Below are 25,543 nucleotides of genomic sequence, written 5' to 3'. Positions count from 1 at the left end.
TCTTCTCCGATTGGTAGTGCTGAGCGATTAGTGCTTTTTTGAGGTCGGTTCGGTTTCAGTTTGATTACAAAAAAGCAATCATGGTTTTCGATTTTGGTTTCGATAATATATTTAGCCTTTTACTGCAGTGGCCTTAAACAAATCTACTTTGAAACAAAAGTATACCTCTCATTCACATGTTTATGAAATGTATTACGTTTTGAGTTTGCATCCCAATATTACATCACAGAAGACGGAAATATATCAAAATAGTTTGATAGATTTCTGGCGGCTTTTTAAAACGTATGTTTATAAATTATGTAAACTATTCATAACATTCCACCAATGAGGCCACTAGAGAGTAATTTGGTCATTTGAATGCAGGAAAGAGGTACACGTTAAATGCATTACAAAATAAAATGATTTAAATGATTTAAAAACTTTTTTATGGAAATTACAAACCAAAAATAGTTAACATTCAATTGCCAAAACATTACAAATATTCCATTGTCTCTGTCAGGTCCACATTGGGTAGACATCAATAGAAAATTACTATGATAATAATAACATATTTCAGTTGTGTACATTACTTTGTTTTATCTGATGACTTTATCATTTTTCAGATCTTAAAGTCATCCTCTCATCTCTGCTCAAGTAGTAGCAGCCAGCCAGCCAGCCTGACAATCTAACGTTGCATTATCTCTGTGCTCCCCATACTGTACTGTCTATTGTCATTATTAGACAGGCTAGCCTGTCTAATAATGCTGCAGGGCAGTCTGCTGAAATCATTTTACTAGTTCTTCAAAGGAGATAAGGAACACTTTCACTTATTGTCTCTACCTCTCTCGTCGTTGTGTTGTGTACATTCCTCTCATGCTATAACATTAGCTCAACACTCTCACGTCAGCCATTTACATACTGGGTACACACTAAGGGTAATTTAGGTTATGTATCCCATTAGTGGATTAGAATTGACAACCCCGGGTTCTTCACTAGAATAGTAGGCCACCCTACTGCCTGCCTGCATGCATGAACAAACAAACACATTTTTTATATTTTTTTAACCAGGCAAGTCAGTTAAGAACACATTCTTATTTTCAATGATGGCCTGGGAACAGTGGGTTAACTGCCTGTTCAGGGGCAGAACGACAGATTTGTACCTTGTCAGCTCGGGGGTTTGAACTCACAACCTTCCGGTTACTAGTCCAACGCTCTAACCACTAGGCTGCGCTGCCGCCCCGAAATCTACAAATCTTATAGTACATTTACTAAAGGCACTGGACAAAACAGCACTGTTAAGTTAGTAGCTCAAACTCACTTGTCATAACAATCTATCTACATGGCATTCCTAAGAGAAAGATTAGCTCACTGTGGTTCACTGTAGTTTAGCATCAAAGTTATGTATTGGTTTAAACTGCCATATTGTTACTGTACTGTAAATAAAAGAGCTACTTGAAGACAACAATGCGAAAAGCTTTGATAAAAACAATTTCTTCCACCATGATATTTCCTGTACCTGACATGTATATCCCTGATTCTGAAGAAAAGTGCATAAATGAGCGCTCTCAAAGATTTGTCTCACTAATGAAATAAAAATGATTAATGCACCTTTCAGGTCAATCAGTGCACCAGGCATTTATTAGGGATTCTTGCATCTTACTTTGCCCCCTGAACTTCCTTTATCACTGTAGTCATCCGATAAACTCCATAATATGGATATAAATAACCTACTGTACAAGATTGGTATTAAGGGCTGCTTAGGGAAATTTGGGGCAGTTTTAAGACAGTTCTCAACCATTTGGGAAGGTTTGGGGCAGTTTTAGGGCATCAACCCTAAAACCCCTGCTGCATGGTAGTGGACGCGTTTCAGGCTGACTACATTTCAGACCCGCCTGGATAAATATTTATTTAACAGATCAGTGAATCATATGATATAGCAGTCGGCTGCACAGTCAATAAAGTGGCATGAAACCATTTTTTGATGCAATCCAACGACTGAAATGTAGTCAACCTGGAACGCGCCCAGTACCTCTCCAGGGCGTGGCCTCTTCACCGACGGAGCCGTGGAGCAGATCGGTCATCTGTGGATGTGGGCTTCAGCTTGACAGTGGCGAAAGGGTTAGTGCCCCTATACAATCAGATCAGAGATATTTCAGTTCACACATGATATTGTAACAATATTATTTTAAAACATTTATTAAACCTTTATTTAACTAGGCAAGTCAGTTAAGAACAAATTACTATCTATAATGACAGCCTACACCAGCCAAACCCAGACAACGCTGGGCCAATTGAGCGCCGGCCTATGGAACTCCCAATCACTGCCGGTTGTGATGTAGCCTGGAATCGAACCAGGGTGTCTGTAGTGACACCTCAAGCACTGAGACGCAGTGCCTTAGACAGCTGCACCACTCAGGAGCCCCTGTCTAATTTCGAAGTCGCTCCAAATATTTTTGACAGCCTGGGTTGACTCCTGCTCCTCTGTATCGTTCCGTTTCTCCAAACATCACATTTTGAAGTTAAGGGTTAAGTTTAGGCACTCATATCAATAGTTAAGGTAAGGGTTAAGGTTTGGGACATGGTTAAAACACGAAGTTCAGGCACTCATTCCAATGGTTAAAGGGGCAATCAATCAATTTTTGGACTTATAAATTCATGTACCCATTGATTCTTGAAGAATATAATTTAGAAATGCCTCATGAGCTTAGTTCAACTGTCATACCCCAATAGAACTTAAAATGTAAGCTTATTTTGCCTCAACATTTGTAAACAAAGAAAATGTTAACAAATGTTAAAACTATAATTTTGATAGAATGGATGGCCAGTCTGTATTCATAGCTCTGTCTATGAATTTGAGAGTGATTTCATTTCTCCAGCCCCATCACTTTGCTTTTTATCGAACCAGGGGTGGGTAGTCTGCTTTGTTATTGTTTTTACTGCTGATTGCCACTTTAAGGTTTAAGGTTTGGGATATGTTATATATACAGTATGTATATACTACCATTCAAAAGTTTGGGATTGCTTAGAAATGTCATTTTTTGTAAATTAAAGCACATTTTTGGTCAAATTGATCAGAAACACAGTGTAGACATTGTTAATGTTGTAAATTACTATTGTAGCTGGAAACGGCTGATTTTTAATGGAATATCTACATAGTCCCATTATCAGCAACCATCACTCCTGTGTTCCAATGGCACGTTGTGTTAGTTAATCCAAGTTTATCATTTTAAAAGGCTAATTGATCATTAGAAAACCCTTTTGCAATTATGTTTGCACAGCTGAAAACTGTTGATCTGATTAAAGAAGCAATAAAACTGGCATTCTTTAGACTAGTTGAGTATCTGGAGCATAAGCATTTGTGGGTTTGATTACAGGCTCAAAATGGCTAGAAACAAATAACTGAAACTTGTCAGTCTATTCTTGTTCTGAGAAATTAAGGCTATTCCATGAGAGAAATTGCCAAGAAACTGAAGATCTCGTACAATGCTGTGTACTACTCCCTTCACAGAACAGCGCAAACTGGCTCTAACCAGGATAGAAAGAGGAGTGGAAGGCCCCGGTACACAACTGAGCAAGAGGATAAGTACATTAGAGTGACTAGTTTGAGAAACAGACACCTCACAAGTCCTCAACTGGCAGCTTCATTAAATAGTACACGCAAAACAACAGTCTCAACATCAATTGTGAAGAGGCGACTCCGGGATGCTGCCTTCTATGCAGAGTTGCAAAGAAAAAGCCATATCTCAGACTGGCCAATAAAAATAAAAGATTAAGATGGGCAAAAGAACACAGACACTGGACAGAGGAACTCTGAACTATTTGTTTCTGTCCATAACTGGGATCCAACACACAGTCTTCTGATCCAGAATCATGGGATTACACCCAGCCACCGTACCTGTCCATAACGCCCTAGCAAAACCCAAGCCTACTTGATGGTAATAGCGTTCACTGTTGCCCTTAGTGGCTGGTTTTGATTGCATTTCCCAATGTTCTCGGGAACATGGATAAACATCCAATTTCGACGTCAATCTCGAACAATCTCTCTAGATATCACTTCTTAGTAATGAATAAACACATATAGGACTGATGAGAACTGCATTGGTTTCTCCTTACTTTGGGAAGAGGTTTGGCCCAGGTGCACCATGGCGCTCTCCTCTCTGCATGGAGAGCAAAGAACACAACTTTAAAGGTATCTATTCCAACCCATGCAATCATTTTTACATATAGACCTGAAACACAGAGAGGGGGGCAGAGCATCTATGGGTGTGTAATCCACACCATGCAAAGATCCAACACCATGCAAACACACACACACACACACACACACACACACACACACACACACACACACACACACACACACACACACACACACACACACACACACACACACACACACACACACACACACACACACACACACACACACACACACTCCTCACCCCCCTACACTGTCAGCAGCTGGAGCTTCTCTATTTTAAGCCTTCATTAAACCCCTGCATCCACCAGAAAGAGGGCTGTGGCATCATAGAGAACAACACATTGCCACAGTGCCCCTGCTGGCCGGAGGACAAACATGCAGCAGATTTTAAATACTCATTTCTGTATTTGAAGCTTTCATTAAACCTTTACCGCTTTAACTCAATTCTAACTAGCTTCAACTATAACTAGCTTTTCATTACTTGTTATGCCTCACCAAAAACCTGAATAGACACTTTCCTCAGACTATCATAAAAATAACAAACCAACATTGATTTACCAGAACCACTACGTTAGTGTAGTACAGCAGGCTCACCATAGTGTAAACACTCTCAACACTAGACTTTAATAAGACCTTCATGGCCAACATCAAACCTCAGTGATCATTCACCCAGGCAGCACTACCTTGTTGTCAGAGTGAGACTCTGCCCTTCTCTCCATGATGGGTGTGATTGGACGCATCTCTGTCTGTCTATTGGGTGGAGGCGGGGGTGGGGGTCTGCCGTGGCTGCTGCTTCCTGATTGGTCCAGCAGGTTGTCCATACTGTGGGCGCTCCTAAGGGTGGAGCTACTGAAGGGTCAAAGGTCATCAAAAGTCAAAACAGCATTAGCATTAGCAACTATTTTTAGAATATAAAACACGATCAACATAACTCACTAGCAATCTTTCATAATTCACATATAATTTCCCTTGAGGGAAAATTTGGGTGAACTGTCCCTTTAACAGTGGAGCTAGTGGATCACCTGGAGCCAGTTGATCTAGGGGCCTCCTCCAGTGGCCCCACATAGGCAGCTGGGAACCAGCCCTGACTGTGGGGGGAAACAGAGAAGAAATACATTTCTATGAGTTTCTATGAAGGACAGACAGCTATGGCAGGCTAGCATTCAGCAAGTCATAAGCAAGTAAGCTAAAAATATATATATTAAAATGGTATTTAACATTTGTTGATACATATCCCAAATACTACAGTATCTAGTGGAGTATCTCTCAAACGGATTGAAGTTTTCCTTATACAATGTTGTTCTGTGAGTTCAGCTCTGCCACGAAGGCAGGGGCATCTCTCTCTCTCTCTCTCTCTCTCTCCCTCCCTCTCCCTCACCGTGAGCTGTTCTCTGCCCGGCCGTAGAGCCAGCCGTTACGGGGATTCTGCACCAGCACGCTCACCACCTCCCCTCGGGAGAAGGGCAGCAGGGTGGGGCTGTTGGAGTTAGCGGGGTGGGACACCAGAGCTATCATAGGTCTCCCTCTTCCACCTCCACCCAGACCTAGGGACTCACCAATTGAGCGGGGGGGGGGGGGGGGGGGGGGGGGGGGGGGGGTGATGGGGGTGAAGGGTGAGAAGGGAGGGAGGAGAGAGGAGAAGATGTGTGAACATCAGAGGGCCAGGAGGGCAGGTCATAGAGAGAGGAAAGACACCCGAACACTTTGGGTATGGTATATACATAGTATTTATTTATGGTATGGTTATAGAGCCAGATAGAGGACTCCTGATGGACATAATGTAACTTGTTTTATCATGGATTGCCATTCCACCAAAGTAGTCAACTGGGCACGAAGATGAGTACTCTATCTAACTCTATAGGTTTGGTATACTGTAGTGTAGATATACAGTATATCATGCCCCCACCTCTGGAGGGCACTCTTCCCAGAGGCTGCTCCTCTTTGCCTGACCATTGGCTCCCCCTTTCCTCCTCCCTCATTCTGGACGTGTTGTCCTGGTCCAGGCGAGAGGGGTTCTGGGATCCAGGTCCTCTGGTGGCGTTGACCTGGTCTCTCCATCCATCAGCTATCTGCTGTAGGCCTCCCCCTGCCCCTGTCTGGCCCATCGAAAACACACACACACACATTACATTACTTTCATTGACCTTGTTTATTCATTGACTTTAATCTAGTCAGGAAACTCACTCTCTCTCTCTCTCTCTCTCTCTCTCCAAAAAAAACCCAGAGAGCATCAAACTAGGAATGGTGGAGCCTACTTATTCATTCCCTTTAAATCCACAAATTTGGAGAAAACAAGAAAAAGGAGCAGGTTGTCATATTGGAAACCAGCCAAGGTTCTTTCTGTGATGAATGTGGTTTATGACACTATTGGAGAGGGCGGTCCTCTGTAGCTCAGTTGGTAGAGCAGGGCACTTGAAATGCCAGGATAGCGGGTTTGCTTCACGGTACCATCCATACGTAAAATGTATGCATGCCTGACTGTAAGTCGGTTTGGATAAAAGCATCTGCTAAATGGCATATATTATTGTGTGTGTATGATTAAATGAGAATGTAGTAAGCTACACTACCTTGTTCATGAGATAGACGATGGACTGAGTGAGACCACAGTGTTTCTCAGCCAGGAAACGGTATCTCCTTTCCTCCTCCATCAGAGCCTCACGCTGACTATCCCTCAGGAAGTGAATGTACTCATCCTGTGGGCGCACACACACATGCAATATGTAAATATAAAACTTTCTCAGACACACACACACTGTGGAAATACTTTACAGGAATGTAAGACAATGGAGTTCTCAATGGTGCACTCTTAATCTTTATGTTTTATTTTATTTTATTCATACACTTTATCTGACACACACACACACCAGTGGAGGCTGTTAGGGGAGGACAGCTTATAATAACGGCCGGAATGGCATCAAACACGACACCATTCCACCTGTTCCGCTCCAGCCATCACCATGCGCCGTCCTCCCCAATTAAGGTGCCACCAACCTCCTCTGACACACACACACACACACACACACACACACAGAGAGAGAGAGGACTGACCTGGTAAGCCCCTCCCCTCAGCTGCCTCTCCAAAGATGTGGCCTGGGTCCGTACCTCCATCTCATATCGCCTCCTGCTGCCCTGGAGGACACATTACACCAATGCCAGATATGGTTACACTGAGTGTACAAAACTTTAGGAACACCTGCTCTTTCCATGACATAGACTGACCAGGTGAATCCAGGTGAAAGCTATGATCCCTTGTGGATCTCACCTGTTAAATCTACTTCAATCAGTGTAGATGAAGGGGAGGAGACAGGTTAAAGAAGGATTTTTAAGCCTTAAATCCTCTCTGGGGTACGGGGCAGTATTTTGACATCCGGATGAAAAGCGTGCCCAAAGTAAACTGCTTGTTACTCAGGCCCAGAAGCTAGGATATGCATATAGATTTGGTAGATTTGGATAGAAACACTCTAAATGTTTCTAAAACTGTTAAAAATAATGTCTGTGAGAATAACAGAACTGATTTGGCAGGTGAAACCCAGAGGACAAAAAAAAAAAAAAAACCCAGAGGAAAAATAAATTGAGGTCATAGGATTTTCCAATAGGTTTCTATGGGATGCCCTTTTTATAAGGAACCTGGTTGCAGCTCCTATGGCTTCCACTAGATGTCAACAGTCTTTAGAAATTGTTCAATGTTTTTCTTTTGGTAAATTAAGAAGTAGTGCTATTCATTGTAAGTGTCACTCCAGGTGTTTTGATGCGCATGAACTGGAGCGCGCTTCATGTTGTTTTTATCGGGTATTAGAAACTGCTTATTCCATCTTAAATTTTATCGATTATTTACGTTTTGCGGTACCTGAGGTTGGATTAGGAACGTTGTTTGAAATGTTTGGACCAAGTTTACAGGTAACTTATTAGATACTTTGTAGGTATGTTGGGTGAGTTGAAACCGGTGTATTTATGAATCGAACGCACCAAATAAATTGACATTTTTGGGAGATAAAGAAGAACATTATCGAACAAAAGGACTATTTGTGATGTTTCTGGAACATTTTGGAGTGCCAACAGAAGAAGATCTTCAAAGGTAAGGCATTCATTATATCGCTATTTCTGACTTTTGTGGCAGACCTGCCTGGTTGAAATATCTTTTTCATGGTTTTGTATGCGGGGCGCTGTCCTCAGATAATCACATGGTTTGCTTTCGCCAACATCACCGGATGTTGGTCAGGTGGGACGCTATCGTCCCACGTACCCTAGAGAGGTTTAAGACAGATGAGAGATGGATTGTGTATGTGTGCCATTCAGAGGGTGAATGGGCAAGACAAAATATGTAAGTGCCCTTGCTAGATGCACCAGTTTGAGGGTGTCAAGAACAGCAACACTGCTTGGTTTTTCACGCTCAACAGTATCCCGTATGGTCCACCATTATTGAGCACTGCCCACTACTTCTCTACTCCCTTCTGATTCTGTCTGTGCGCCATCCCATGCTCTTTACTACACTACTTCTCTACCGTATGTGGAAAAGGGGTATGTACAGGAGAGTGGCTACTCACTGCTATGTAGTCCTTATCCAGTTTGACATTGTTGTCCATCTCCTGCAGCACCTCAGAGTGGAACCAGCGGAACTAGAGAAACACAGAGAACAGTTATTATGATCGCAGTAGTTGAAACACCACTGGTTAGCCAAACAATCACATCTCAAACTGACAGCAAACCGTGTTGTGACACCATCTAGTAAAATATACAGTACAATATAATAATAAGTGGGTTGCTTAGTTGTGAGTTGTTTTGACAGGTGAATAACTACAACCAAGGTACAATTGCAATGCACTCTTAATTATTCAAAATGACTCGTGCAGTGCTACTGTTCTACTGTTTGATGAGGAGAGTAAAGTAACCTACTGTTGCTTCCAGTTCAGCGGTGAGTCGCCTCTGGTTCTCTGAAATCTGAATCAGGACATCTCCTGTGAGACATAATGCGAAATGATTATCATAGGTAGGCATTAAGACACACACATGTGCGCGCACACACACATCCCAAAAAGAGAGACACATAGTCAAAACACACACATACTCCCCTCCCCCCCCCCCCCCCCCCCCCCCCATACACACATACGGAATGATCTTCGACAACATACCAAGGCTCCTCTCTCTCACTACACTGTAAGACATTTCTGTAATTTCAACAGTAAAACACTGTAGAATTCATTGTAAAATATCGTAAATGTGTTTTCATGCACATCTGTAATTTTACATATATTTTTTTCGGCATTTAGCAGATGCTCTTATCCAGAGAGACTTAAAGGTAGTGTATTCATCCTAAAACAGCTAAGTGGGGCAACCAGCTAGGTGGGGCAACCCTACCTGTCTGAAGAGGTAGGGTTTCAGGTGCTTTCGAAAGATGAGCAAGGACTCTGTTGTACTAGATTCAGGGGGAAGCTGGTTCCCCAATTTGGGTGCCAGGCCAGAGAAGAGCTTGGACTGGGCTGAGTGGGAGCTGCCCTCCCGTATGGGTGGGAAGGCCAGAAGACCAGAGGTGGCAGAACAAAGTGCTCGGGTTGGGCTGTAGGGTTTAAGCATAGCCTGAAGATAGTGAGGAGCAGTTCCTCTTGCTTCTCCGTAGGCAAGCACCATGGTCTTGTAATGGATGCGCGTTTCGACTGGAAGCCAGTGGAGTGTGCGGAGGAGCGGGATGACATGGGAGAACTTTGAATACCAGGCGGGCTGCAGCGTTCTAGAAACGTTGCAGGGGTTTGATGGCACAAGGCAGTAAAACACTGTAGAATGCACAGAAAAATACCTTAAATGTGTTTTACAGAATAAATGATGATGTATTGTGAGAAAATGCTGTGGGCGGGGAATGAGTCTCTGGCCCACTAACATATTTTAAGGCATGCCTTGTAAAAAGCTATAGTTTTTGCACCCGTGAGTGAGAATGCTCTACCCCGAGAATACAGTAATATACTGTACGTTTCAGGAATTTTACAAACCTTGTTCCAAAAATCTACAGCAACTTACTGGTCCATTTCTGCCAGTAATTCACTAATTTGATATTGATTACTAGTCTGCAGCTAGGAATTCGGTATCATTGAACGCGAAGAACGACAACTTCCGAAACAACCATTCTATAACAAATGAATGAATGTCACTCTGAACTATCCCCTCTCACCAAGAGAGAGAGAGAGAGAGGGAGAGAGAGAGAGAGAGAGGGAGAGAGAGAGAGAGAGAGAGAGAGAGACAGAGAGACGAAACTCTCCAACAGAAACAAACTTTTCACCAGCGATCAAGACGACACACTGAGCGTAAATATATATATTGATTGCAATTGTTCCCGAATGAGTGAGGATGTGCAAAGGATTAGCATTTCAATTGTTATAATTAGCACTCTGTGGTGACTTCTTAGTCGACCCCTACTTCCCCTTTTGTCTAACAAGCCGCCATGCCGGTTTAGCCCACTAGGGCACATTCTCCTATCATTTCTTGTAACCACATTTACCTTGTTTGTTTGTTTATGCATTTCTGTGAATTACTTAGTAATAAATAAATAATTTAAGACACTTGATGTATGGATGACTCATAGTGAAGACTGGGTCCATGCAGATAACCAACAATTTACGACGTTTCAAATGAGACTAACGTGAGGTAAAGTAAATCATTCATAAGACTCTGGATCAGATATGAAAATATCTGAAAGGTTATATTAGGAAATTATAACCTTGTAATCTGAATATTTTTCCTTGGTGCCCCGACTTCCTAGTTAATTACAGTTACATGATTAATCAGTTGATCGCATTATACTAATTACAGAGAATCTTTGATAAAAACTATAAGTCTTCAATTTAATGATAGTAAAGACACGACACTGGTATGTGTAAAATTGTGAAGAGTTGTAACTAGAGGGGGGTTGGAGGGGGTGTATTTGTTTTTGTGTAATTAAATAGGTAGAATTATTGTCCTGTAGCTAATTGACCTTGGAATCTGTGATTTATTACAACAAATATTATGAAATAATGATTTTCAAGCTCGTTTGATGCCTGCATTTCTACATATCTGCAAAAGTTATTTGAATTCATATTAAGAAGTGTTGATTATTTGGTGTCAGGCAAGCACAGCAAGGAAGAACGCAGTGAGATATGCAACATAGCATTATGTTTTTGCAAAATGTTCACTGCAAGAATGTGGGGCGCTTCATTTCGGTCACGCAGGGATCAAATTCTCCCCGGAGTCAGCACCAGGTCTTCAGGGCTAAGCCCCGGATGTTCTGAATGTCTAGTGATGTTCCTGGTTCTGAATACTTTCTGAATGCACTGTATATATGGGTCTTTCTACAAACTAGGGTACCAGTGAGGATTTCCCACACTGGAAAACGTGTTACGACTAAAGTTACAGTTAAAGTCATTGATAATAATCAGCAAATTTTTTTTTTTTTTTTTTTTTCTAGAGGGTGGATCAGCTTAATATTGTGGAAAGAATGTTGCTTCCAATGTAATTGTCTGCATCATTTCCAATCCCCCATATTTTTGGGGTAAATATATATATCCATACACGCATGCATATATATACACATATACACATACCTATATAGACATACTTTTTTAAAGAATATACCTTTATTATTATTCCCCGCAAAATCTTCCGCCGATCCCCCAATTGGAGTAAACTAATAAACACTTCTGCTTCTACCTTCAATCCATACATCTTATACACACTCTACAGACACAGTCTACTTTACAATACTTCTCTCTTGTTTATTCTTAGTCCTTCCTCTATTTCTGATGTCCATCCAGTTTGATTTCTATTTGTAACTATGCTATTTCACAAAAGCTCCGAACCTATATACATTCTACAGATCCCGTATGCTTTACATTGTTTATCTTGTTATTAGTCCCACCCTTCAGCTCCACTCAACCCCTCCCATCTGTCTCTCAACATCATCCATTTCAGATTTCTACTTGCTGTATATTTTTCAACTGTGCTGTGATGCTTCACAAAATAATTGAACCTTCCTATTCTCATAGCTTCTACAGATTGTAAATAAAAAATAAACATTTTTGCTAAAATAATCATTATATTATTGATTGATTGACTATGGCTTTTCAAACCACCCAGTATTGCTATCTGTAGTGTTAGTTCTAGGCAAATGTTGCAATTCTTCAGCCATTCCTGGACCTGTGACCAAAAATGAGCTACATATGGACAATACCCAAAAAATGATCTAATGACTCTGCCTCCTCACAGCAGAATCTGCAGAGCTGGGAAGATTGTATCCCCCCATATATATAACATTCTATTAGTTGCAAGAATTTTGTATAGTAATTTAAATTGAAAAATGTGAAGTTTTGAATCTGGTGTTGTTTTGCGTATCAATTTATAAACCATGTGCCATGGAATGGGTACATCGAAAATCTCTTCCCAACTATTTTGCAATTTATATGGCACAGCTGTCAGTTTTTTGGTCCTTAAATGATATTGGTATATGTTTTTATTTATCACACTTTTCTTTAACCATTTATGTTCTTTAATAAAGGGCCGACATACAAGTTCCTTACTTTTTCCCCTTCTACTTGCCTCTTCCGTTTTTGTGGTAATGCTGCAATTAATTGGTTGTAATTTTGGGTAGAGCAGACATTTCCATATGTCTGTGTTAGCTGCATGTGTGACATAACTCCACCAGTTCTATTTATGATATCATATACAAAATGTATATCCTTTTTAATCATTTCTTCGATAAATAAAGTTTTTTTTAATCAATTAGTATATTTGAATTTAACCACAATATTTGTCATACTATTTGTGCCATCCTTTCAGGTGGATTAAAATGAAATTGCAACCAAACTTCTAAGGCTTGTTTAAAAAATAAAGATATTTTGGAGATTATTTCCTTTTCAAACAAAAGAAAGTGAGCAGGTGTAATCTGAATAAAGGGGAAAAGGCCCTTCCTAAATATAGGATGAGACATTTGTACCAATTGACTAGAGAACCAGTTTGGATTTAAGTATAACTTTTGTATGACTGATGCCTTTAGTGAGAGGTCTAATGCTTTAATATTTCATCATTTCTGCCCACCGAATTCATATCCGTTATATAAATATGCCCTTTTAATTTTATCTGGTTTGCCGTTCCCAATAAAATTGAATATTTTATAATATCATATAATTTAAAAAGCAGGTCACTAGGTGTAGGCAAAACCATAAGCAAATAGGTAAACTGTGATATAACTAAGGAGTTAATCAGGGTGATTTTTCCACAAATAGACAGATATTTTCCTTTCCATGGTAGCAAGATCTTATCTATTTTTGCTAACTTTCTATAAAAATGTATTGGAGTGAGATAATTTCTTTCCTTTGGCATTTGTATACCGAGTATGTCTACATCTCCGTCAGACCATTTAATTGGTAAACTACATTAGTCCCACCCTTCAGCTCCACTCAACCCCTCCCATCTGTCTCTCAACATCATCCATTTCAGATTTCTACTTGCCGTATATTTTTCAACTGTGCTGTGATGCTTCACAAAATAATTGAACCTTCCTATTCTCATAGCTTCTACAGATTGTAAATAAAAAATAAACATTTTTGCTAAAATAATCATTATATTATTGATTGATTGACTATGGCTTTTCAAACCACCCAGTATTGCTATCTGTAAAATGTGATTTTTTTTGTGATCCAATACGTAATATGGTACATTTATCATAATTTGGTTTTAATCCAGAGAGGATAGCAAAAGTATCTAGATCCTCTAAGAGGCCGTGGAGAGACTCCAATTGTGGTTTTAAAAGAAAACATGAATCATCAGCGTACAATGACACCTTAGTTTTTAGGCCACGGATTTCTAATCCCTTAATATTATTGTTTGATCTGATCTTTGCCGCTAACATTTCGATGGCAATAATAAATAGATATGCCGATAGTGGACAACCTTGTTTTACTCTCTTTTCTAAACTTTCTGAGATGTAGCCATTATTTACTATTTTACACCTAGGTTTACTATACATAACCTTAACCCATTTTATAAGAGATTCCCCAAAATTGAAATATTCTAGGCATTTATATATAAACTCCAGTCGTACTTTATCAAAAGCCTTTTCAAACTCAGCTATGAAAACCAGGCCTGTTGTCCCCGATATTTCATAGTGTTCTATATTTTTTCCAGTACTTGTCTTATATTATCTCCAATGTATTGTCCATGTAAAAACCCTGTCTGATTAGGATGAATAATATCTGACAATACTTTTTAATTCTATGTGCCAAGCATTTTGCTAGGATTTCGTTTTGTATACTTCCACTGGTATGCCATCCAGCCCTGGAGTTTTCCCATCCTTAAAGGCCCCAATTGCCTCAAGCAGTTCCTCCTCTGTAATTTGGCCTTCACATGAGCCTTTCTGTACAGATATTAATTTTACATTATTATTAGGAAAAAAATCCATACAATTAGTTTCAGTTAGTGGAGATGGAGGAGACTGAAATGAAAACATATTCTTAAAGTACTTTACTTCCTCTTTCAAAATATCAGTTAGTGAATCATGCGTGACTCCATCATTTGTAACAAGTTTTAATACATTTTTTTGGTAGCATTTCTATATTGAAGATTGAAAAATAATTTGGTGCATTTTTCCCCATATTCCATCCAGTTCGCTTTATTTTTATAATATATTACACTAGATCTTTCTTGAATAAGTTCCTCCATTTCTTTTTGTTTTCCCTCTAACTTATTCTGTGCCTCTATAGTACAGTTTTTATTGCTATCTAACTGTACTGTTAGTCCTTCAAATTCCTTTGTTAATATGGACTCTTTTGATCTAAATTGCTTTTGTTTTATAGATGAGTACTGAATTGCATTGCCTCTAAAGGCACATTTAAAAGTGTCCCATACAGTAAGGGGATCTGCTGTACCTATGTTATGTCTGAAAAAGTCAGTTGTAAATTCTTCTGTCCTAGTTCTAAACAATTTATCATCTAGTAGGCTTTGATTAAATTTCCAATATCCTCTCCCACGTGGAAATTCCGTAAGAGTAATATATATGCCAATTATGTGATGATCCGACCGTATTCTGTCCCCTATCAACACTTTTTAAACTTTTGGTGCCAGAGAGAATGGTATAAGAAAGTAGTCAAGGCGACTAGCTTGATTAATCCTCCGCCATGTATATCTCACTAGGTCAGGGTATTTAAGTCTCCATATATCCACTAATTCCACTATATCCATGACATTCATGATTTCCTCAAATGCCTGAGGGTGATAGTTTGTAGTGTGATTTCCTTTCTGGTCCATAGAGGTATTTAAGACCGTATTAAAATCTCCCACCATAATAATAGAGTCTAGTGTTGCTTGTAAGAGTTGATAGATTCTTATATATATTTTCAAAGAAGCTTGGATCATCATTATTCGGAGTGTATAGGTTAATAAGCCATATCTGTTTATTGTCCAATAACATATTTACAATAATCCATCTACCTTGAGGATCTGTTTGGACAATTTTAACATTTGGATCAAAATTATTGTTCATTAAAACCATCACCCCTTTTGAATTTCTTTGCCCATGGGAGAAGTATATTTCGCCCCCCCCAGTTCTTTTTCCACAAAACTTCATCTAAAACTGTTGAATGGGTTTCCTGTAAACAATAAATATTATATTCCTTCTCTTTTAGCCAGGTAAATACTGATTGTCTTTTCTTATTATCTGCTAGGCCATTACAATTGTAACTGGCTATACTTATTTCACCACCTATCATAATGAGACACAACTTTCAACAACTTTTTAAAAATCAAAATATATGTTTGTAAACGTACCATTAAAAAGTAACATGATGATGGTGTGTCTATATAGCTGTACCATGATCATTGCCTTTCTACTAAGTAAACCTCCAATTGGTCCCTACTATTCCACCCGCTAAAAGCCCTCCTCTTCCCGAGTTGGTTTGTCAGCCATTTTCTTTACATGCCATTACATTAAAATACAATTACACCCAAAACTGATATTTTGGTTTCATTTTGGTTTTGTGACATAGTCACAAAAAGTTTTTCTTGTTAGCAATCACGTTAAGATATGTAACTTTAAAAATACAGAAATCGTTACATCAGCATCAAATGATTTGTGTATTTTGAAAGTTACATATCTTGAAAACTTAGAACCCCCCCGAGTGGCGATGTGGTCTAAGGCACTGCGTCATAGTTCTATAGATTCTGGGTTCGAGTCCAGGCTCTGTTGTAGTCGGCTGCGATTGGGAGACCCATAGAGGCGGTGCACAATTGGCCCAGCGTCGTCCTGGTTAGGGGGGGGTTTGACCGGCAGGGATGCTAGTGACTCCTGTGGCGGACCGGGCGCAGTGCACGCTGACAGTTTTTTTGTATAGCGATCTCAGATACGCGGCATAATTTTGCGTCTCCTTATGTAGGAGAGACTGTTGTGCAACACCCAACGCTTTTCCTATTAATTATTCTGTATATAATGACAACAAGTTACATAGTCTAGCCAGCTAATTCACAATATGATATAGTAATAAAAAAAACATGATGAATACATTTTGTTTTCCAGATTACACCAGCAATTTTAAATCAATACAAGGGACTTGAATCACGGTCTACTTGAACTTGAATTTGGAGCTCAGAAATTAAAGTACTGGAATAGGCCTATACCTTGAAAATCTGACATTTCCTCAATTTGGTGCTTGAAAAGTCATTGTAATTATTGTAGCCAATCTATAAATTATCCTGCTCTCTTATACTTATCGTGATTTCATTTTGATCCGTTTTTGTGAGAGATTTGGCAACTTTCAGTTATTTTCCGCCGCTTCAATTGAAAGGTGGATACTCTTTTGTGGTAAAACAACATGTGGTTATTATGAGGAGGACAACATCTAATGTTAGATTCAACTTGGCTTTCCATACAAATCCTTCGATTAAAAAAGGAAGCTGGTCTGAAAGCAGCACAACAAGGCTCTACAAAATAAAATAAACGAAACGATGTAGGAGAGACAAGCGGTCAAAGAGGGGACCAGGAACACAGGCCGTGGACACGGAGCTACAGTAGGACGTGGTATTTCATGAACCTCTCCAAAAAAGAGCTCACTGACGCGCAAGTCTCAGTCTTATCTAAGGGCCTCTCCTTTGTACCAACATGTACAGACAAACTATTTGATTAAATATGAGCACGTGTTTTCTCAAACACTGTTTGGGGCCTAGAAACCCAACAAAGAACTGGTACCCATTGTAAGTCCAAAAGCAAATGATGTCCTATAGTTAACAACTCCTCGATTAATACCTATTGTACGTTAGTCGAACAAGAAGCCATGTCAGTATATACAAGAAAAACTAATCACATTCAAAAGAACCTCACTAGGACAGAACAAAAGGCACTTAATGAATGAAAGATTCATCTTTGGTTGTCAAACCTGCAGACAAGGGGGGTGCTGTGGTCGAGTTTAGACTATGAAAAATACAAAGAGGAGACTTAGAGACAACTCAGAAATGAACTTTTCTATAGAAAACTGAGTGTTGATCCCACACAGGTGTTCCAAAGGGATATCGGGAAACGGAAACTATATATATCTCAACATGTGAATATGAATACCTTTGCTGCAAATGTGCCAAAAGTCCTAATTAACGAATACCCACCAAAAAACTTTATCATAGAGTCGGCTGAATATGTTTTGACGTATAACTATTTCAGGTTTGATGATGAATACTACCATGGAACATCGATGGGCTCCACGTTCGCTCCGAGCTATGCAAACCTTTATGTGGGTCTTTTTGAAGAACGTTTTGTTAATAATGAAAACGAAAATCAATTTTCGAATAAAGTTCTGAAGTGGTATCGATATGACGGGTTTTATTTTTTGCATATCGGGAGGAACGTGAAAAGAGCTGTCAGGCTTAATGGCATTACTCAATGACATTTGACCCTAATCTCAAATGCACTATTAAATGTGACGCTAAACGTGTTCATTATCTCTATGTGGATTGAGTTGAGATGGACAATAGGTTTCTAAGAGGCTATTCTCCACAATGCGCGGATGACACTCTTAATTTGGCATTGGGGAAAACACGAGATGAACTACAATAAAGAAAAGACCCACTCGAGCTAAAGAACACTCTGTAACGTTCACCACCACATTACGGTATACTTTGATCTCGTGAAAAGTGTGAGATGCTGTCAAGAAACACTAGCATGTTTTATCATCGGACCCAGCTGAATTTAAGAATCCACCACTTATTTATTGTATATAGGCGAGGTCGCAATTTAAGCGATAAATTTATCCATGCCAAATGCCAGCCACAAAATAAAATCCGCCAGGCTATTTTACGCCCTCTTCCGAATGGTAGCTGTAAATGCAGAGTTTACGCACAGTGCAACAATATGAAGTGTGAATATTTCTTCCACCCACATATAGGAAAACGGTTCCAAATTAATGACATTATTACGTGCTCCACCACCCATGTTATCTATATTATTAAATGCCCATGTGGGCTGTGCTAAAACCTCTTGTTCTCTTGTTCTCTCAAACAGAATCAGTGAACACAAAAGTTCAACTAGGAGAAACGACAGGGATTATCCAGTCGCAGTACATTTTAATGACCTACAAGATGACATTTCTACCTTTTTAGATTTTGTGGCATAGAGAAAGTTAATATATCAGACAGTGGAGGTGATGTAAATAACTCTGAGCAAAAGAGAATGTTTATGGATTTTCATCCTCCAGACATTATTTCTTGAAGGTCTTAATGATGAAATGCCTATGTGTATTATGTTGTAAATGTGAACTTGAATTATGCCCCTGTTTCAGATTACTCTGACGTTTTTCTTGCGGTGTTCGCAATGATTAATGATCGATGTCCCCCATTGTGGTTTTACAGACGTGTTTAATATGTTTTATGTACACACTTTATTCGAATATTTATGAAATGCATATTGTTATATTTGGTTATTTGGTAAAATTTATTTGTTTTTCTTCGACTCCAACCCCATTCGATGCGTGGAATGGATGTGGGTGGGGCTATGCCTACATAACGGTGCTCATTTAAAACACTCAAAAGCTCTGAAGAAGGCCGTGAGGCCGATACGTAAAGTTTATTAAAGATCAGTGATACTATCAAGAGCAGTGTGCTGGTTTCTTATTTTTTCTCACTTCCCCTGTGAGAACCATGAGCAGGGGCTGATTTGGAAATGTTTTACAATGTGGGAGAAGTCCAATCAGTGAATGCTCAACTAGACTGAATCAGTTTATGTGGGCTTCCATGGCCAACCTTACACAGATGTAGGATCTTAATTTGAGCCAGTTTGCTACAGCAGGAAAATAATCCTGGAGCAACAGGAAATGTGAATTATTATGTATAGTTAGTTAACTTTTTTGTTGGGGTTGATACATTTTCCGTAAGGTAAAATCATGTCTGAAATTTCTAAGTGGAAATTGCAAACTTCAGAAGCCTTTTTAAACCTCAAATACGGTACATGTTTTACATGTACATGTAGCAAACTGGCATTACAGGAAAGTTCTTCTGCAACAGGGTGATCAAATTAAAATCCTACAACGCCTTTTAGCCTCAGTGTCTGTAAGTGGCTAGGTTCAGGCTGGATTAAATGAATTTAACAGGACCCACAGTCTGTCCCTGGATTCCACTGCTATTGTACAGACAACAAGGGCTCCGGTTGCATTATACCTCTTATTAGCATTATGAGTGAAATGGGAAGACTGACTCTGGACCAGGTGTTATGGTTAGACTCACGCATAGGTTGTCTTGTTATATTATTTTTAAAAATGCCTTCCAAACCATCCTAAATAAACATGCCCCATTCAAGAAATTTAGAACCAGGAACAGATATAGCCCTTGGTTCTCCCCAGACCTGACTGCCCTTAACCAACACAAAAACATCCTATGGCGTTCTGCATTAGCATCGAACAGCCCCCGTGATATGCAGCTGTTCAGGGAAGCTAGAAATCATTATACACAGGCAGTTAGAAAAGCCAAGGCTAGCTTTTTCAAGCAGAAATTTGCTTCCTGCAACACTAACTCAAAAAAGTTCTGGGACACTGTAAAGTCCATGGAGAATAAGAACACCTCCTCCCAGCTGCCCACTGCACTGAAGATAGGAAACACTGTCACCACTGATAAATCCACCATAATTGAGAATTTCAATAAGCATTTTTCTACGGCTGGCCATGCTTTCCACCTGGCTACTCCTACCCCGGACAACAGCACTGCACCCCCAACAGCAACTCGCCCAAGCCTTCCCCATTTCTCCTTCTCCCAAATCCATTCAGCTGATGTTCTGAAAGAGCTGCAAAATCTGGACCCCTACAAATCAGCCGGGCTAGACAATCTGGACCCTTTCTTTCTAAAATTATCTGCCGAAATTGTTGCCACCCCTATTACTAGCCTGTTCAACCTCTCTTTCGTGTCGTCTGAGATTCCCAAAGATTGGAAAGCAGCTGCGGTCATCCCCCTCTTCAAAGGGGGGGACACTCTTGACCCAAACTGCTACAGACCTATATCTATCCTACCGTGCCTTTCTAAGGTCTTCGAAAGCCAAGTCAACAAACAGATTACCGACCATTTCGAATCTCACCATACCTTCTCTGCTATGCAATCTGGTTTCAGAGCTGGTCATGGGTGCACCTCAGCCACGCTCAAGGTCCTAAACGATATCTTAACCGCCATCGATAAGAAACATTACTGTGCAGCCGTATTCATTGATCTGGCCAAGGCTTTCGACTCTGTCAATCACCATATCCTCATCGGCAGACTCGACAGCCTTGGTTTCTCAAATGATTGCCTCGCCTGGTTCACCAACTACTTCTCTGATAGAGTTCAGTGTGTCAAATCGGAGGGTCTGCTGTCCGGACCTCTGGCAGTCTCTATGGGGGTGCCACAGGGTTCAATTCTTGGACCGACTCTCTTCTCTGTATACATCAATGAGGTCGCTCTTGCTGCTGGTGAGTCCCTGATCCACCTCTACGCAGACGACACCATTCTGTATACTTCCGGCCCTTCTCTGGACACTGTGTTAACAACCCTCCAGGCAAGCTTCAATGCCATACAACTCTCCTTCCGTGGCCTCCAATTGCTCTTGAATGCAAGTAAAACTAAATGCATGCTCTTCAACCGATCGCTGCCTGCACCTACCCGCCTGTCCAACATCACTACTCTGGACGGCTCTGACTTAGAATACGTGGACAACTACAAATACTTAGGTGTCTGGTTAGATTGTAAACTCTCCTTCCAGACCCATATCAAACATCTCCAATCCAAAGTTAAATCTAGAATTGGCTTCCTATTTCGCAACAAAGCATCCTTCACTCATGCTGCCAAACATACCCTTGTAAAACTGACCATCCTACCAATCCTCGACTTTGGCGATGTCATTTACAAAATAGCCTCCAATACCCTACTCAACAAATTGGATGCAGTCTATCACAGTGCAATCCGTTTTATCACCAAAGCCCCATATACTACCCACCATTGCGACCTGTATGCTCTCGTTGGCTGGCCCTCGCTTCATACTCGTCGCCAAACCCACTGGCTCCATGTCATCTACAAGACACTGCTAGGTAAAGTCCCCCCTTATCTCAGCTCGCTGGTCACCATAGCATCTCCCACCTGTAGCACACGCTCCAGCAGGTATATCTCTCTAGTCACCCCCAAAACCAATTCTTTCTTTGGCCGCCTCTCCTTCCAGTTCTCTGCTGCCAATGACTGGAACGAACTACAAAAATCTCTGAAACTGGAAACACTTATCTCCCTCACTAGCTTTAAGCACCAACTGTCAGAGCAGCTCACAGATTACTGCACCTGTACATAGCCCACCTATAATTTAGCCCAAACAACTACCTCTTTCCCAACTGTATTTAATTTTAATTTATTTATTTATTTTGCTCCTTTGCACCCCATTATTTTTTTATTTCTACTTTGCACATTCTTCCATTGCAAAACTACCATTCCAGTATTTTACTTGCTATATTGTATTTACTTTGCCATCTTGGCCTTTTTTGCCTTTACCTCCCTTCTCACCTCATTTGCTCACATTGTATATAGACTTGTTTATACTGCATTATTGACTGTATGTTTGTTTTTACTCCATGTGTAACTCTGTGTCGTTTTATCTGTCGAACTGCTTTGCTTTATCTTGGCCAGGTCGCAATTGTAAATGAGAACTTGTTCTCAACTTGCCTACCTGGTTAAATAAAGGTAAAATAAAAATAAATAAATAAATCTCAAAATGCATCAACATTGATGTGGGCAAAGTTAATTTTAATTCATATTCCACTATGGGGTAAAAAAAAAAACATAGATATACGCACCTACGCCCTCTGTACCTCTGCTCTATACAAACAGGAACAGACTGTGTATGGCAACAAAAAAAGAAAATAACTCACACACATACAGACTGTGCTATTCAACCCCACTCAACCCAGTGTTCACCCTCTGTCCCATACACACACATGCACACACGCAAACGTCTAAGAAACCTCCAGAGTTATTGTGACGGTAAAAGGAAGTATACCAATGTGCTGCCTGTCAGATAATCTTTGCTCTGTGTGGTTCGGTGAAGGACACTGCAGTGATTGGGGTAATAACCACAACCATAAACAACACAAAGGACCAACACAGTACATGTTTCTCTAGCTTTGTTCCTGCATCTCTACCTTTCTCATACTCTTTAACTGACCTGATGCACACCATACGGCAGACACACGCACATATGTCATGTGCACGCGCACACACACACACACAGGGAATGAAGAGGTTCTTACCAATCAAGCGAGACGACATGGTGTGGAAGGCCTGCTCCCCTATCTTAGCAAGGGTGCTGAAGTACCTCACTGGTTACCGCGAGGGCTAAACACACACACACACACAGAAACAAGCAGGCAATTGAATTGCATATCCAGCTGATATGATTCACTTAGCTGACAATCCCAGAGTTAGACTCATGCCAGTAAAAGCACAACGAACACATTCATCTGAAAGCAGAAAATTGCAGAAAGGTTGTTTAATATGCATCAACAGATTAATCTATAATTCATTCAAATAGCTGGGTCCATCACATATACATGTTCCATATCTCATTGCTTTGTAGTGGAAAAGGACAGGTGCAGACAGAACAATAAATGGACAGACATATTTACATTCAGCAGCTCAACCAATAGAAACATGTGTAGGTTATATTATAGCCTACAGGTCCATGGTAATAAATATTCCCAGGTGATATGGCAGCACTTTACGAGGGAAACCTTATGAACTCTGACAAAATAAAAATACATTTGCATTTATTTCCAGGAGGGGCACGGCCAAGGATCTCTCATTGATGGGATTTACTAGCAACGATGTGGAAGCATCGTATAGATCTGAGAAGGACCTCTAGTAGAAATCAGAGTCATATACTGTATGTATGACTCTGCTGAGAATGACTCTTTTGTTACATTTACTCTATTTTATTGGAACACTTCATCGTATTCAAATGCATGCCACCAAGGTAATCCGTTTCACTTCCTTTCTTTCTCATGCTCACCTTGGAAAGCCTGCATGTAGCTGTTTCCCAAAGACACTAGCTTCTGTAGACTTGGGTTGAACTGATCCATCAGGCTCTGTTAACACACACACACACACGGAGAGAGACACACACACACACACAGTGAGACATTGAAAGGCGTGGTGCTTATCTTGGACAGTTAGCTGTATAGATACACCCTGTTCATAAGTCATATTGTATTTATTCATAGAATACAGTACTGCTCACAAGTATAGTGCGCCAAATTGAACAGTATATACATACATTAAACAACAAATGTGCATTGCAAGTTAGGCCTTCTCTTTAAGTTTATATCTAGGGCCATGCTAAAATTGCCAAGAGTTCAAACCAATCTCACTCACCGCATATATGCCCAAAGTAGAGCGATGCAACTGGTCGATGTTTTGTCCAGACATTCGGACCCTCAAAGTATTCCCACTTGCTGAAATGTTTAATCTATTTATTTATACGTTGTGAAACATAAGGCGACAGTCCCGAAAGTCCCCTATCTGTATCAACGTGGATGTTCTAATTCACAGGAAACTGGGCGAGGAGCACAACAGAACGTGTGAGGAATTGACACTGGAGCTCAGAGAGGACTATTGTAAATTATTAATCAAGTCAAAGCTATAAACGACTCAACAACATAGAACGCGCAGCGACTAGTGACCTGGCGGGAAAAATACATCTAATTAAGCTTTACAAAGATAGGTTAGTAGTGTAAGTAAGGGCCTTAAAGGGCCATTTTCATTGTCTCCAGCACAATACCAGTGTCTACATGAAAATGGTGCATTTCTACATTTTGTAGAAAAATATATAAAGTTCTACCCGATGACATCATCAAAAGTTAAACAGTTTAAAGATAGTGATTGTGAAACACTATGGGTTTCAGGGGGTATTGGGGGTATTGGGGAGCAAGAAATACCCATCCCTCTGGCTAGAAACTAGTTGCAGGTTTAGAAAATAAGTTTTTCCTACTTTTAATCCTACCCTGAGTTGTCACAGAGAAGCATTTCTTTACCTTTTTAACCACAGATTATAGAAACACGCCATTTTCAAATATGTAGACACTGGTATGATGCTGGTCACAAGTATGGTCACTAATGAATATTAGGTTAAAAAGTGGCGGAATTTCCCTTTAATGCCACATTTCAACCTTCATCAACACTTTACAGTTTTTAACAATCACTTTGGCACTAATTTCAGAACCTTGTGGTCATTTTTCAAAACTCTAGACACAAAACTCAAAACGGTCCTCACTTGTAATACAGGCTGTCCAATGTTCAAAACATTGCATTGTGCATTCATATCTTTAAAGAAACCTTGCACTTGCAGAATCATTGATTCAAATAACTCATTTATCATGAAATATGGGAACATTCATTTAGATCACACACACACAAGATACCGATAGTTTCACTGTGTCGTTGTTCGTACAATCATTAAATATTGTAGTACAAAATATGTGATACATGTTTCATTATGCTACTACACGTAAATGCATCACTGTAAAATAACTGGTAGAGAGAATACTACAGACACAGTGGAATCATTGAACAAAATATTACATTTATTGATGAAATACAATAAAATCACAACATAGGTTTCTTTGAATCAAAGCGAAAATAATTTGCAACAAAAAAAGAAAAAACAGTTAAAGGTCAACTGCAGTGTTCCTCACCTGGCTTACTGTAAAAAGCTAAACAACGGATTGATTACTGTACTTCTATCTTTCCCTCAACCCTGTCTTGTGGATTTGGCCATAGGTTCTCATCCACATCACAATGGATGTTTTCATTAGCCAAACATCCTGGGAAGAATCTTCGGGCATGGCGAATCCAGTCCTGACACTGGTCTGCCGT

The 25,543-nt window shown here is 40.1% G+C and overlaps 1 pseudogene; it reads right to left on the bottom strand.

Moving 5' to 3' along the window:
* Positions 1-1,588: 1,588 nt before the first annotated feature.
* LOC109897256 (brain-specific angiogenesis inhibitor 1-associated protein 2-like protein 2) lies at positions 1,589-24,346 on the bottom strand (annotated as a pseudogene).
* Positions 24,347-25,543: the final 1,197 nt, after the last annotated feature.

The sequence above is a fragment of the Oncorhynchus kisutch genome, linkage group LG10, assembly GCF_002021735.2.
Source record: "Oncorhynchus kisutch isolate 150728-3 linkage group LG10, Okis_V2, whole genome shotgun sequence".
NCBI classification, from domain to species: Eukaryota; Metazoa; Chordata; class Actinopteri; order Salmoniformes; family Salmonidae; genus Oncorhynchus; species Oncorhynchus kisutch.
Note: the sequence above shows the minus strand (reverse complement) of the source record. Positions and strands in the feature narration are given on the sequence as shown.